The following is a 10,897-nucleotide window of genomic DNA, read 5'->3' as shown; positions in this document are numbered from 1 at the left end:
GAATAGGATTAGGTATTATATGAAAAGTTAAACTGTTTCAGTATAGACTTAATGAACCTATACTTGGGACAGACTAACTATTCATACTGAAATTTACATAAGCTTTAAATACATACGTTAAACAGAGAAATCAAAGCAGAGTAAAGAAACACAGAGAACAGAGTAACCAGAGCAGAATAAAGGGATACAGAGAAAAGAGTAATATAACAACGAGAATAGAGGAGAAGAGTATAAAAATAAAGAGTTAAGCCTTGTGGCATGATATTCTATTATATGTTCATCTGATGCTTTTCTATTGGCCCTAGAGGTCCTGTAGGCCCAAGTTCACCTACAGTAAGTTGTTATTCCTGTAGGCCGAAGTTCACCTGCAGTGAATATCAATTGTGTATCTCAGGGTGTTGCTCCTGTAGGCCGAAGTTCACCTACAGAGAGTTGTGATACCTGTAAGCCGAAGTTCACTTACAGGGGCGCTATTTCTGTAAGCCGAAGTTCACTTACAGAGGTACTATTTCTGTAGGCCGAAGTTCACCTACAGAAAGTTGTTGTGATTAAACCATTTCTGTAAGCCTAAGTTCACTTACAGAGGTGTTATTTCTGTAGGCCGAAGTTCACCTATAGAAAGTTGTTGTGTTGTGTTTAGACTATTCCTGTAAGCCGAAGTTCACTTACGGGAGTGCTATTTCTGTAGGCCAAAGTTCACCTACAGAAAATAAGCCATATCTAGGACTAGTTCCTAGGTAATGTCGGGCTGCAGGGTGTAAACCGACATGTGAGCTCATGGCCTGCATAGGACAGACATGCATCATACTTGGTTGCGCATTTCCTCTGTTATGATTGTTGTTTGAATGTATGCTTTCTTTGTTTTCATTCTATTCTCTGTGTCTGTGTTTTGTTTCCTTGTATTCTTTTGTTTGTGTTTTGCTTTCTTAGTTTCTTTATTTATCTGTATCTTCTGTTTACTGTTTCTCTGTATTCTGCTATATGTCTGCTAAGCGACACGAAATTAATGAACTTAACTAATAACCCTGACCCTACTAAGAACTCCCCAGTTCTTACCCCTTCTCTCTCCATTCCCCCTTCAGATGGAAGCATGAGTTCCCTTCCGTAATTTGCTGACGATCGTACGCAAAAAAAAAAAGGATTCCACTCTAGCTAGTCTTCTGAGTCTAGAGTGAACTCTGTTTCTGTTTATATGTATATACTGTGAGACAAGCCAACGTCTGCACCCCGTTCGTATGCGCACTTTAACCTAAATCCTGTGTACGAGATTCCTATTGTGTGGCTACTTCATGAGGTACCAGAGAGACGTCATATGGCAACATCTGATCGTGCAGAGGAATAGCAGATGATGTTCTATCTTTTGATGACGTTCCACCTGACTTTAGTTGTGAAGACTTAGAACGTACTTTCCCTCAGTTTAGTAGTTTAGAAGGACTAGGTGAGTATAGAGTCTAGGCTAGCCTGGGCGCCAGCTTAGGGACTTCTTGAACAGGTCAGGGCCTAGGATGTTGTATGTATATATATGTATATATATGTATGTAGTTATTATCTAGCTAAACCTAGGGGTGTTCTAACTAAAAGTCTATACTCTAATAAAGCCTGAATCACTGAATGTTGTTGACTACCTGTGATATATTTATGTGCGGTTGTTTATAACTGTTTTATCTGTTATCAGTTCTGAATTGATTATGAATGATTATGTTTATTAATTCAAACATTTTCAAAAAAAAAAAGTACCTCGCAAAATAACTACGCTTTTAACAACGAATCAGGCTCATATAATAAATAATAGATAATAATTAGGATGACAAATTGGTAGCACTCAGTTTCCGGTATGTCCTAGGCGTACTGAAAATTGGGTCATTACAATTTGCAGTCCTTTTTCAGCCTCTGAATCAGATTTTTGCTCAGGTCCCACAATTTTAGCCAAAAAATACCTAAAATCACAGAAAAACACACAAACTCATAGTAAAGTCCAGAAATGTGATTTTTATTTAAAAACTAATAAAAATATAATAAAAACTAACTAAAACATACTAAAAACTATGTAAAAACAATGCCAAAAAGGGTATAAATTATCCGCTATCATAACACCAAACTTAAATTGTTGCTTGTCCCCAATCAACTAAAAACAAAATAGGATAAAAAGAAGAGAATATACAATAAATTCTGAAAACATCTATGAAGATCAGTCTTAATTAGATGAGCGGGGCCATTAGCTTTTTGCTTATGAACAGTTTTGGCATCTCACTTTATCCTTTGAAGTTCAGAATGATTGGCATATATAGGAACTCAGAATTTAGATAGTGTTATTGATTCTCCTAGTTCAGTATGTTGATTCTTGAACACAGTTACTCTATGAGTCTTGGTCGTGACCCTAAGCATTTTGTTTTCCAGTATTACCACCAGATACATAAATGCCACAGACACATAATTGGGTAAACCTTTTCAGATTGGGACTTAGCTTTGCTACAGTCCCCAATTAGAGGTGTCCCGAGCTCTTAAGCACACTCTTTTTGCTTTCAATCATGACTTTAACCGCTCAGTCTCAAGATTTTTACTTGACACCTTCATGCCACAAGCACATGGTTAGGGACAGCTTAGTTTAGCCGATTAGGCCAGGATTTTATTCCTGTGGGCCCTTCTATCCATTAATGCTCAAAGCCTTGGATCCTTTTTATTTTACCCTTGCCTTTTGGTTTAAAGGGTTAATGGCTTTTTCTGCTTGCTTTTTCTTTTTCTTTCTCTTCTTTTTTTTTCACATTTTTTTTGCAAGCTTTTCACTACTTTTTCTTGCTTCAAGAATCAATTATATGATTTTTCAGATTATCAAATAACATTTTGCCTTTTTCATCATTCTTTCAAGGCAACAATTTTAACATTCATAAATAACAAATTCAAAAATATGCACTGTTCAAGCATTCATTCAGAAAACAAAAGGTGTTGCCACCACATCAAAATAATTAAACTATTTTAAAATTCAAAATTCATGTACTTCTTTTTCTTTTGCAATTAAAAACATTTTTCATTTGAAAAAGGTGATGGATTCATAGGACATTCATAGCTATAAGGCATAGACACTAAGACACTAATGATCATGTAGTAAAGACAAAAACATAGATAGAACATAAAACATATTTTTCAAAAAACAGAAAAATAAGAACAAAGAAATTAAAGAACGGGTCCACCTTAATGATGGCGGCTTGTTCTTCCTCTTGAAGATCTTATGGAGTGCTTGAGCTCCTCAATGTCTCTTCCTTGCCTTTGTTGCTCCTCCCTCATGGCTCTTTGGTCTTCTCTAATTTCATAGAGGAGGATGGAATGTTCTTGGTGCTCCACCCTTAGTTGTCCCATGTTGGAACTTAACTCTCCTAGGGAGGTGTTAATTTGCTCCCAATAGTTTTGTGGAGGAAAGTGCATCCCTTGAGGCATCTCAGGGATTTTATGATGAGGAATTTCCTCATGCTCTTATTGAGGTCCATGAGTGGGCTCTCTTCTTTGCTCCATCTTTTTCTTAGTGATGGGCTTGTGATGAGCGGATAATTTATACGCTTTTTGGCATTGTTTTTAGTATGTTTTTAGTAGGATCTAGTTACTTTTAGGGATATTTTCATTAGTTTTTATGTTAAAATCACATTTCTGGACTTTACTATGAGTTTGTGTGTTTTTCTGTGATTTCAGGTATTTTCTGGCTGAAATTGAGGGACTTGAGCAAAAATCAGATTCAGAGGTTGAAGAAGGACTGCTGATGCTGTTGGATTCTGACCTCCCTGCACTCAACATGGATTGGAGCTACAGAACTCTAAATGGAGCGCTTCTAATTGCGTTGGAAAGTAGACATCCAGGGCTTTCCAGCAATGTATAATAGTCCATACTTTGCCCAAGTTTAGACGACGCAAACTGGCGTTCAACGCCAGCTCTCTGCCCAATTCTGGCGTCCAGCGCCAGAAACAAGCTGCAAAGTGGAGTTCAACACCCAAAATGGCACAAAAGCTGGCGTTCAACTCCAAGAATGACCTCTACACGTGCAACACTCAAGCTCAGCCCAAGCACACACCAAGTGGGCCCCGGAAGTAGATTTATGCATCAATTACTTACTTCTGTAAACCCTAGTAGCTAGTTTATTATAAATAGGACTTTTTACTATTGTATTAGATATCTTTGATCAGTTGTATGCTATCTTAGATCACGTTTTGGGGGCTAGCCATTCGGCCATGGCTGTACCTTTCACTTATGTATTTTCAACGGTAGAGTTTCTACACTCCATAGATTAAGGTGTGGAGCTCTGCTGTTCCTCAAAGATTAATGCAAAGTACTACTGTTTTCTATTCAATTCAAATTATTCCACTTCTAAGATATTCATTCGCACTTCAACCTGAATGTGATGAACGTGACAATCATCATCATTCCCCATGAACGCGTGCCTGACAACCACTTCCGTTCTACCTTCGATTGAATGATTATCTCTTAGATCTCTTAATCAGAATCTTCATGGTGTAAGCTAGATTGATGGCGGCATTCATGAGAATCCGGAAAGTCTAAACCTTGTCTGTGGTATTCCGAGTAGGATTCTGGGATTGAATGACTGTGACGAGCTTTAAACTCGCGATTGCTGGGCGTAGTGACAGACGCAAAAGGAGGGTGAATCCTATTCCAGCGTGATCGAGAACCTCAGATGATTAGCCGTGCTGTGACAGAGCATTTGGACCATTTTCACAAGAGGATGGGATGTAACCATTGACAACGGTGATGCCCTTACATAAAGCCAGCCATGGAAAGGAGTGAGACTGATTGGATGAAGATAGCAGGAAAGCAGAGGTTCAGAGGAACGAAAGCATCTCTATTCGCTTATCTGAAATTCTCACCAAAGATTTACATAAGTATTTCTATCCCTATTTTATTAATTATTTTCGAAAACCCCATTACTATTTTATATCCGCCTGACTGAGATTTACAAGGTGACCATAGCTTGCTTCATACCAACAATCTCCGTGGGATTCGACCCTTACTCACGTAAGGTATTACTTGGACGACCCAGTGCACTTGCTGGTTAGTTGTGTGAAGTTGTGAACCATGGTATTGGCATCATGTTTTTGGCGCCATTTCCAGGGAAAGAAAGAGCGATGAATTTTACATAATCAAAGTGTAATCACAATTTCTGCGTACCAGCTTGTGAGATGAATCTCTCCATCTCCCATGACTCGGATGTGTAAGTAATTGACTTCCCTTTCTTCTTTTTAGAGGTTTCTCCGGCCTTTGGTGCTATTAGTGGTTATGGAAAAACAAAAAGGCAATGTTTTTTCCACACCAAACTTAAAAGGTTTGCTCGTCCTCGAGCAAAAGAAGAAAGAAGGGAGTAGAAGAAGAAGAAAGTGGAGGAGATGGAGAGGGGTGAGTGGTTCGGCCAAGGGGGGAAAAAAGTGTTTAAGATGTGTGAAAATGAAGGAGGGATGAGGGGTATTTGGGGAAGGGTGTTATGAGTAGGTATGAAGAAGAGAGAGAAGGTTGAGGTAGGTGGGGATCTTGTGGGGTCCACAGATTCTGAGGTGTCAAGGATTTCGCATCCCTGCACCATTTTGGCATGTAAACGCCCCTTGGAGTGCCAATCCTGGCGTTAAACGCCAGGTTACTGCCCATTTCTAGCATTTAACGTAAGCTTTTCTCCCCTTTATGGCGTTAAACGCCAGCTTTGTGCCCTTTTTGGCGTTAAACGCCAACTTGATGCCCTTTTCTGGCGTTAAACGCCAGTAAGATCATCCTCCAGGGTGTGCTGTTTTTAATGCTGTTTTTCGTTCTGTTTTTGATTTCATCAGTTGTTTTTGTGACTTCACATGATCATCACCCTAAAGAAAACATAAAATAACAATAGAAAATAGAAATTTAACATAGATAAGTAAAGATTGGGTTGCCTCCCAATAAGTGCTTCTTTAATGTCAATAGCTTGACAGTGGGCTCTCATGGAGCTTCACAGATTCTCAGAGCATGATGATGGCCTCCCAACACCAAACTTAGAGTTTGAATGTGGGGGCTTTGTTTGACTCTGCATTGAGAGAAGCATTTCATGCTTCCTCTCCATGGTTACAGAGGGAGATCATTGAGCCTTAAACACAAGGTAGTCCTTATTCACTTGAAGGACCAACTCTCCTCTGTCAACATCAATCACAACTTTTACTGTGGCTAGGAATGGTTTGCCAAGGATGATGGATTCATCCATATTCTTCCCAGTGTCCAGGATTATGAAGTTAACAGGGATGTAAAGTCCTTCAACCTTCACCAAGACATCCTCTACAAGTCCATAAGCCTGTTTCCTTGAATTGTCTGTCATCTCTAGTGAGATTCTTGCAGCTTGTACCTCAAGGATCCCTAGTTTCTCCATTACAGAGAGTGGCATGAGGTTTATACTTGACCCCAGGTGACACAGAGACTTTTCAAAGGTCATGATGCCTATGGTACAAGGTATTGAGAACTTTCCAGGATCCTGTCTCTTCTGAGGTAATTTCAGTTGAATCGGATCATTCAGTTCATTGATGAGTAAGGGAAGTTCATCCTCCCAAGTCTCATTACCAAATAACTTGGCATTTAGTTTCATGATTTCTCCAAGGTACTTAGCAACTTGCTCTTCAGCAATATCTTCATCCTCTTCAGAGGAAGAATACTCATCAAAGTTTATGAATGGCAGAGGAAAGTTTAGTGGAATCTCTATGGTCTCTGTATGAGCCTCAGATTCCTTTGGTTCCTCAAAGGGGAACTCCCTTTTGTCCATAGGACGTCCCATGAGGACTTTCTCACTAGGACTCATGTCCTCCTTACTCTCTCCAGGTTCGGCCATGTTGGTCATGGTTATGGCCTTGCACTCTCTCTTGGGATTTTTTTCTGTATTGCTTGGGAGAGTGCTAGGAGGAGTTTCAATAATTCTCTTACTCAGCTGACCCACTTGTACCTCCAAATTTCTAATAGAGGACCTTGTTTCAGTCATGAAACTGAGAGTGGTCTTAGTTAGATCAGAGGCTATGGTTGCTAAGTTAGAGTGGCTCTACTTAGAATTCTCTGTCTGTTGCTGAGAAGATGATGGAAAAGGTTTACTATTGCCAAACCGTGTTCTCCCACCATTATCATTGTTGAAGCCTTGATTAGACTTCTGTTGATCCTTCCATGAGAGATTAGGATAATTCCTCCATGAAGGATTGTTGGTGTTTCCATAGGAATCTCCCATGTAATTCACTTCTTCCATTCCAGGATTCTCAGGATCATAAGCTTCTTCTTCAGAGGAAGCTTCCTTAGTACTGCCTGTTGCAGCTTGCATTCCAGACAGACTCTGAGAAATCATATTGACTTGCAAAGTCAATATTTTGTTCTGAGCCAATATGGCATTCAGAGAATCAATTTCAAGAACTCTTTTCTTCTGAGTTGTCCCATTATTCACAGGATTCCTTTCAGAAGTGTACATGAACTGGTTATTTGTAACAATTTCAATGAGTTCCTGGCTTCTGCAGGCGTCTTCAGATGAAGAGATCCTCCTACAGAGTTGTCCAATGACATCTTGGACAATTCACACAGACCATCATAGAATATGCATATGATGCTCCATTCTAGAAACATGCCAGAAGGACACCTTCTGATCAATTGCTTGTATCTTTCCCAAACTTCATAGATGGATTCACCTTCCTTCTGTCTGAAGGTTTGGACTTTCACTCTAAGCTTACTCAACTTTTGAGGTGGAAAGAATTTGGCCAAGAAAGCGTTGACCAACTTTTCCCAAGAGTTCAGGCTGTCCTTAGGTTGTGAGTCCAACCATGTCCTAGTTCTGTCTCTTACAACAAAAGGAAAAAGCATAAGTTTGTAGACCTAAGGGTCAACTCCATGGGTCTTAACAGTGTCACAGATTTACAAGAATTCAGCTAAAAACTGATGAGGATCTTCCAATGGAAGTCCATGATTCTTGCAATTCTGCTGCATCAGAGAAACTAATTGAGGCTTATGCTCAAAGTTGTTTGCTCCAATTGTAGGAATTGAGATGCTTCTTCCACAGAAGTCAAAAGAGGGTGCAATAAAGTCACCAGGCATCTTCCTTGCATCTCCACCATTGTTGTTATTTTCGGCCATCTCTTCTTCTTTTTTCGAAAAATTCTGTCAGGTCTTCTCTAGAGTGTTGTGCTTTAGCTTCTCTTAGCTTCCTCTTTAGAGTCATTTCAGGTTCCGGATCAGCTTCAACAAGAATGTTCTTATCCTTGCTCCTACTCATATGAAAGAGAAGAGAACAGAAAAGAAGAGGGATCCTTTATGTCACAGTATAGAGATTCCTTTATATGAGTAGAAGAATAGAAGAGTAGAATGAAAAAGAGACAAGATGAAGAATTCGAACACAGGGAGAGAGAGAGGGTTCGAATTATAAGAAGAAGAGAGAGTGTTAGTGATTAAATAAATAAATAAAAAGAGATGAGAGAAAGATAATTCGAATTTAAATTAAAATAAAGGGAAAAGAATTTTTTTTGTTTTTATTTTAATTATTGGCTAGTATTCGAGAATTAAAAAGAGAATTAAAATAAAATTTGAAAACTAAATAAATTACTTAATTAAAAAGATTTTTGAAAAAGTGAATGTTAGTGATTTTTGAAAATTAGAAAGAGAAAAGTAGTTAGGTGATTTTGAAAAAGATATGATTGGAATAGAAAACTTTTAAAATCAAACAAAAAGTCAAGTAGTTAATTGAAAAAGATTTGAAAATCAATTTTGAAAAGATAAGAAGTTAAAAAAATATTTTGAAATTGATTTTTGAAAAAGATATGATTGAAAATTAATTTGAAGAAGATTTGAAAAGGAAATTTAAAAAGATTTTATTTTGAAATTAAAGTTGATTACTTGACTAACAAGAAACTAAAAGATATGATTTTAAAATTTAAAGATTGAAACTTTTCTTAATAGGCAAGTGATGAGCGGATAATTTATACGCTTTTTGGCATTGTTTTTAGTATGTTTTTAGTAGAATCTAGTTACTTTTAGGGATGTTTTCATTAGTTTTTATGTTAAATTCATATTTCTGGACTTTACTATGAGTTTGTGTGTTTTTCTGTGATTTCAGGTATTTTCTGGCTGAAATTGAGGGACTTGAGCAAAAATCAGATTCAGAGGTAGAAGAAGGACTGCTGATTCTGTTGGATTCTGACCTCCCTGCACTCAAAGTGGATTTTCTGGAGATACAAAACTCAAAATGGCGCGCTTCTAATTGCGTTGGAAAGTAGACATCCAGGGCTTTCCAGAAATATATAATAGTCCATACTTTGGCCGAGTTTAGACGATGTAAAAGGGTGTTGAACGCCAGTTCTACGCTGCTATCTGGAGTTAAACGCCAGAAACACGTCACAAGCCAGAGTTAAACGCCAGAAATACGTTACAAACTGGTGTTCAACTCCAAGATTGACCTCTACACGTGTAACATTCAAGCTCAGCCCAAGCACACACCAAGTGGGCCCCGGAAGTGGATTTATGCATCAATTACTTACTTCTGTAAACCCTAGTAACTAGTTTAGTATAAATAGGACTTTTTACTATTGTATTAGACATCTTATGATCTTTTGAATCATCTTTGGACGCCTAGTTCTTAGATCATGGGGCTGGCCATTCGGCCATGCTTGGACCTCTCACTTATGTATTTTTAACGGTAGAGTTTCTACACTCCATAGATTAAGGTGTGGAGCTCTGCTGTTCCTCAAAGATTAATGCAAAGTACTACTGTTTTTTTCTATTCAATTCAACTTATTCCGCTTCTAAGATATTCATTCGCACTTCAACCTGAATGTGATGAACGTGACAATCATCATCATTCCCTATGGACGTGTGCCTGACAACCACTTCCATTCTACTTTAGATTGAATGAGTATCTCTTGGATCTCTTAATCAGAATCTTCGTGGTATAAGCTAGATTGATGGCGGCATTCATGAGAGTCCGGAAAGTCTAAACCTTGTCTGTGGTATTCCGAGTAGGACTCTGGGATTGAATGACTATGACGAACTTCAAACTCACGATTGCTGGGCGTAGTGACAGACGCAAAAGGAGGGTGAATCCTATTCCAGCATGATCGAGAACCTCAGATGATTAGCCGTGCTATGACAGAGCATTTGGACCATTTTCACAAGAGGATGGGATGCAGCCATTAACAAGGGTGATGCCTCCAGACGATTAGCCATGCAGTGACAGTGCATCGGACCATTTTCCAGAGAGGATCAAAAGTAGCCATTGACAACGGTGATGTCCTTACATAAAGCCAGCCATGGAAAGGAGTAAGATTGATTGGATAAAGACAGCAGGAAAGCAGAGGTTCAGAGGAACGAATGCATCTCTATACGCTTATCTGAAATTCTAACCAATGAATTACATAAGTATTTCTATCCTTATTTTATGTTTTCTTCTTATTTAATTTCGAAAACTCCATAACCTTTTGATATCCGCCTGACTGAGATTTACAAGGTGACCATAGCTTGCTTCATACCAACAATCTCCGTGGGATCGACCCTTACTCGCGTAAGGTTTATTACTTGGACGACCCAGTGCACTTGCTGGTTAGTTGTGCGAAGTTGTGATAAAAAGTTGAGATTACAATTGAGCGTACCATGTTGATGGCGCCATTAATGATCACAATTTCGTGCACCAGCAAGTAACAACTTGAAATTTTTGAATCTAAAAATTGAATGCTAGCAATAAATCCGAAAATATGAAACAAAAATAAGAAAGAGATTTTGAAAATCAATTTGAAATTTTTGAAAATATGAAAGAAAAAATGAAAAAAATTTGATTTTTGAAAAAGATTTGAAAAAGATAGAATTTTTAAATTGAAAATTTGACTTGACTCATAAGAAACAATTAAATTTTAAAAAAAATTTATGACTAAATCAATTCAAA

At 38.2% G+C, this 10,897-nt stretch overlaps 1 non-coding gene across 1 annotated transcript; it reads left to right on the top strand.

Moving 5' to 3' along the window:
- The first annotated feature begins 7,597 nt into the window (after window positions 1–7,597).
- Window positions 7,598–7,701, top strand: LOC148576517 (small nucleolar RNA R71). Its single transcript, XR_015904054.1, has one exon. It is a non-coding gene; the product is annotated as a small nucleolar RNA R71 (small nucleolar RNA).
- The last annotated feature ends 3,196 nt before the right edge of the window (window positions 7,702–10,897 follow it).

Source organism: Arachis ipaensis, chromosome B1 (assembly GCF_059453495.1).
Source record: "Arachis ipaensis isolate K30076 ecotype BB chromosome B1, ASM5945349v1, whole genome shotgun sequence".
Classification (NCBI taxonomy): Eukaryota; Viridiplantae; Streptophyta; class Magnoliopsida; order Fabales; family Fabaceae; genus Arachis; species Arachis ipaensis.
Note: the sequence above shows the minus strand (reverse complement) of the source record. Positions and strands in the feature narration are given on the sequence as shown.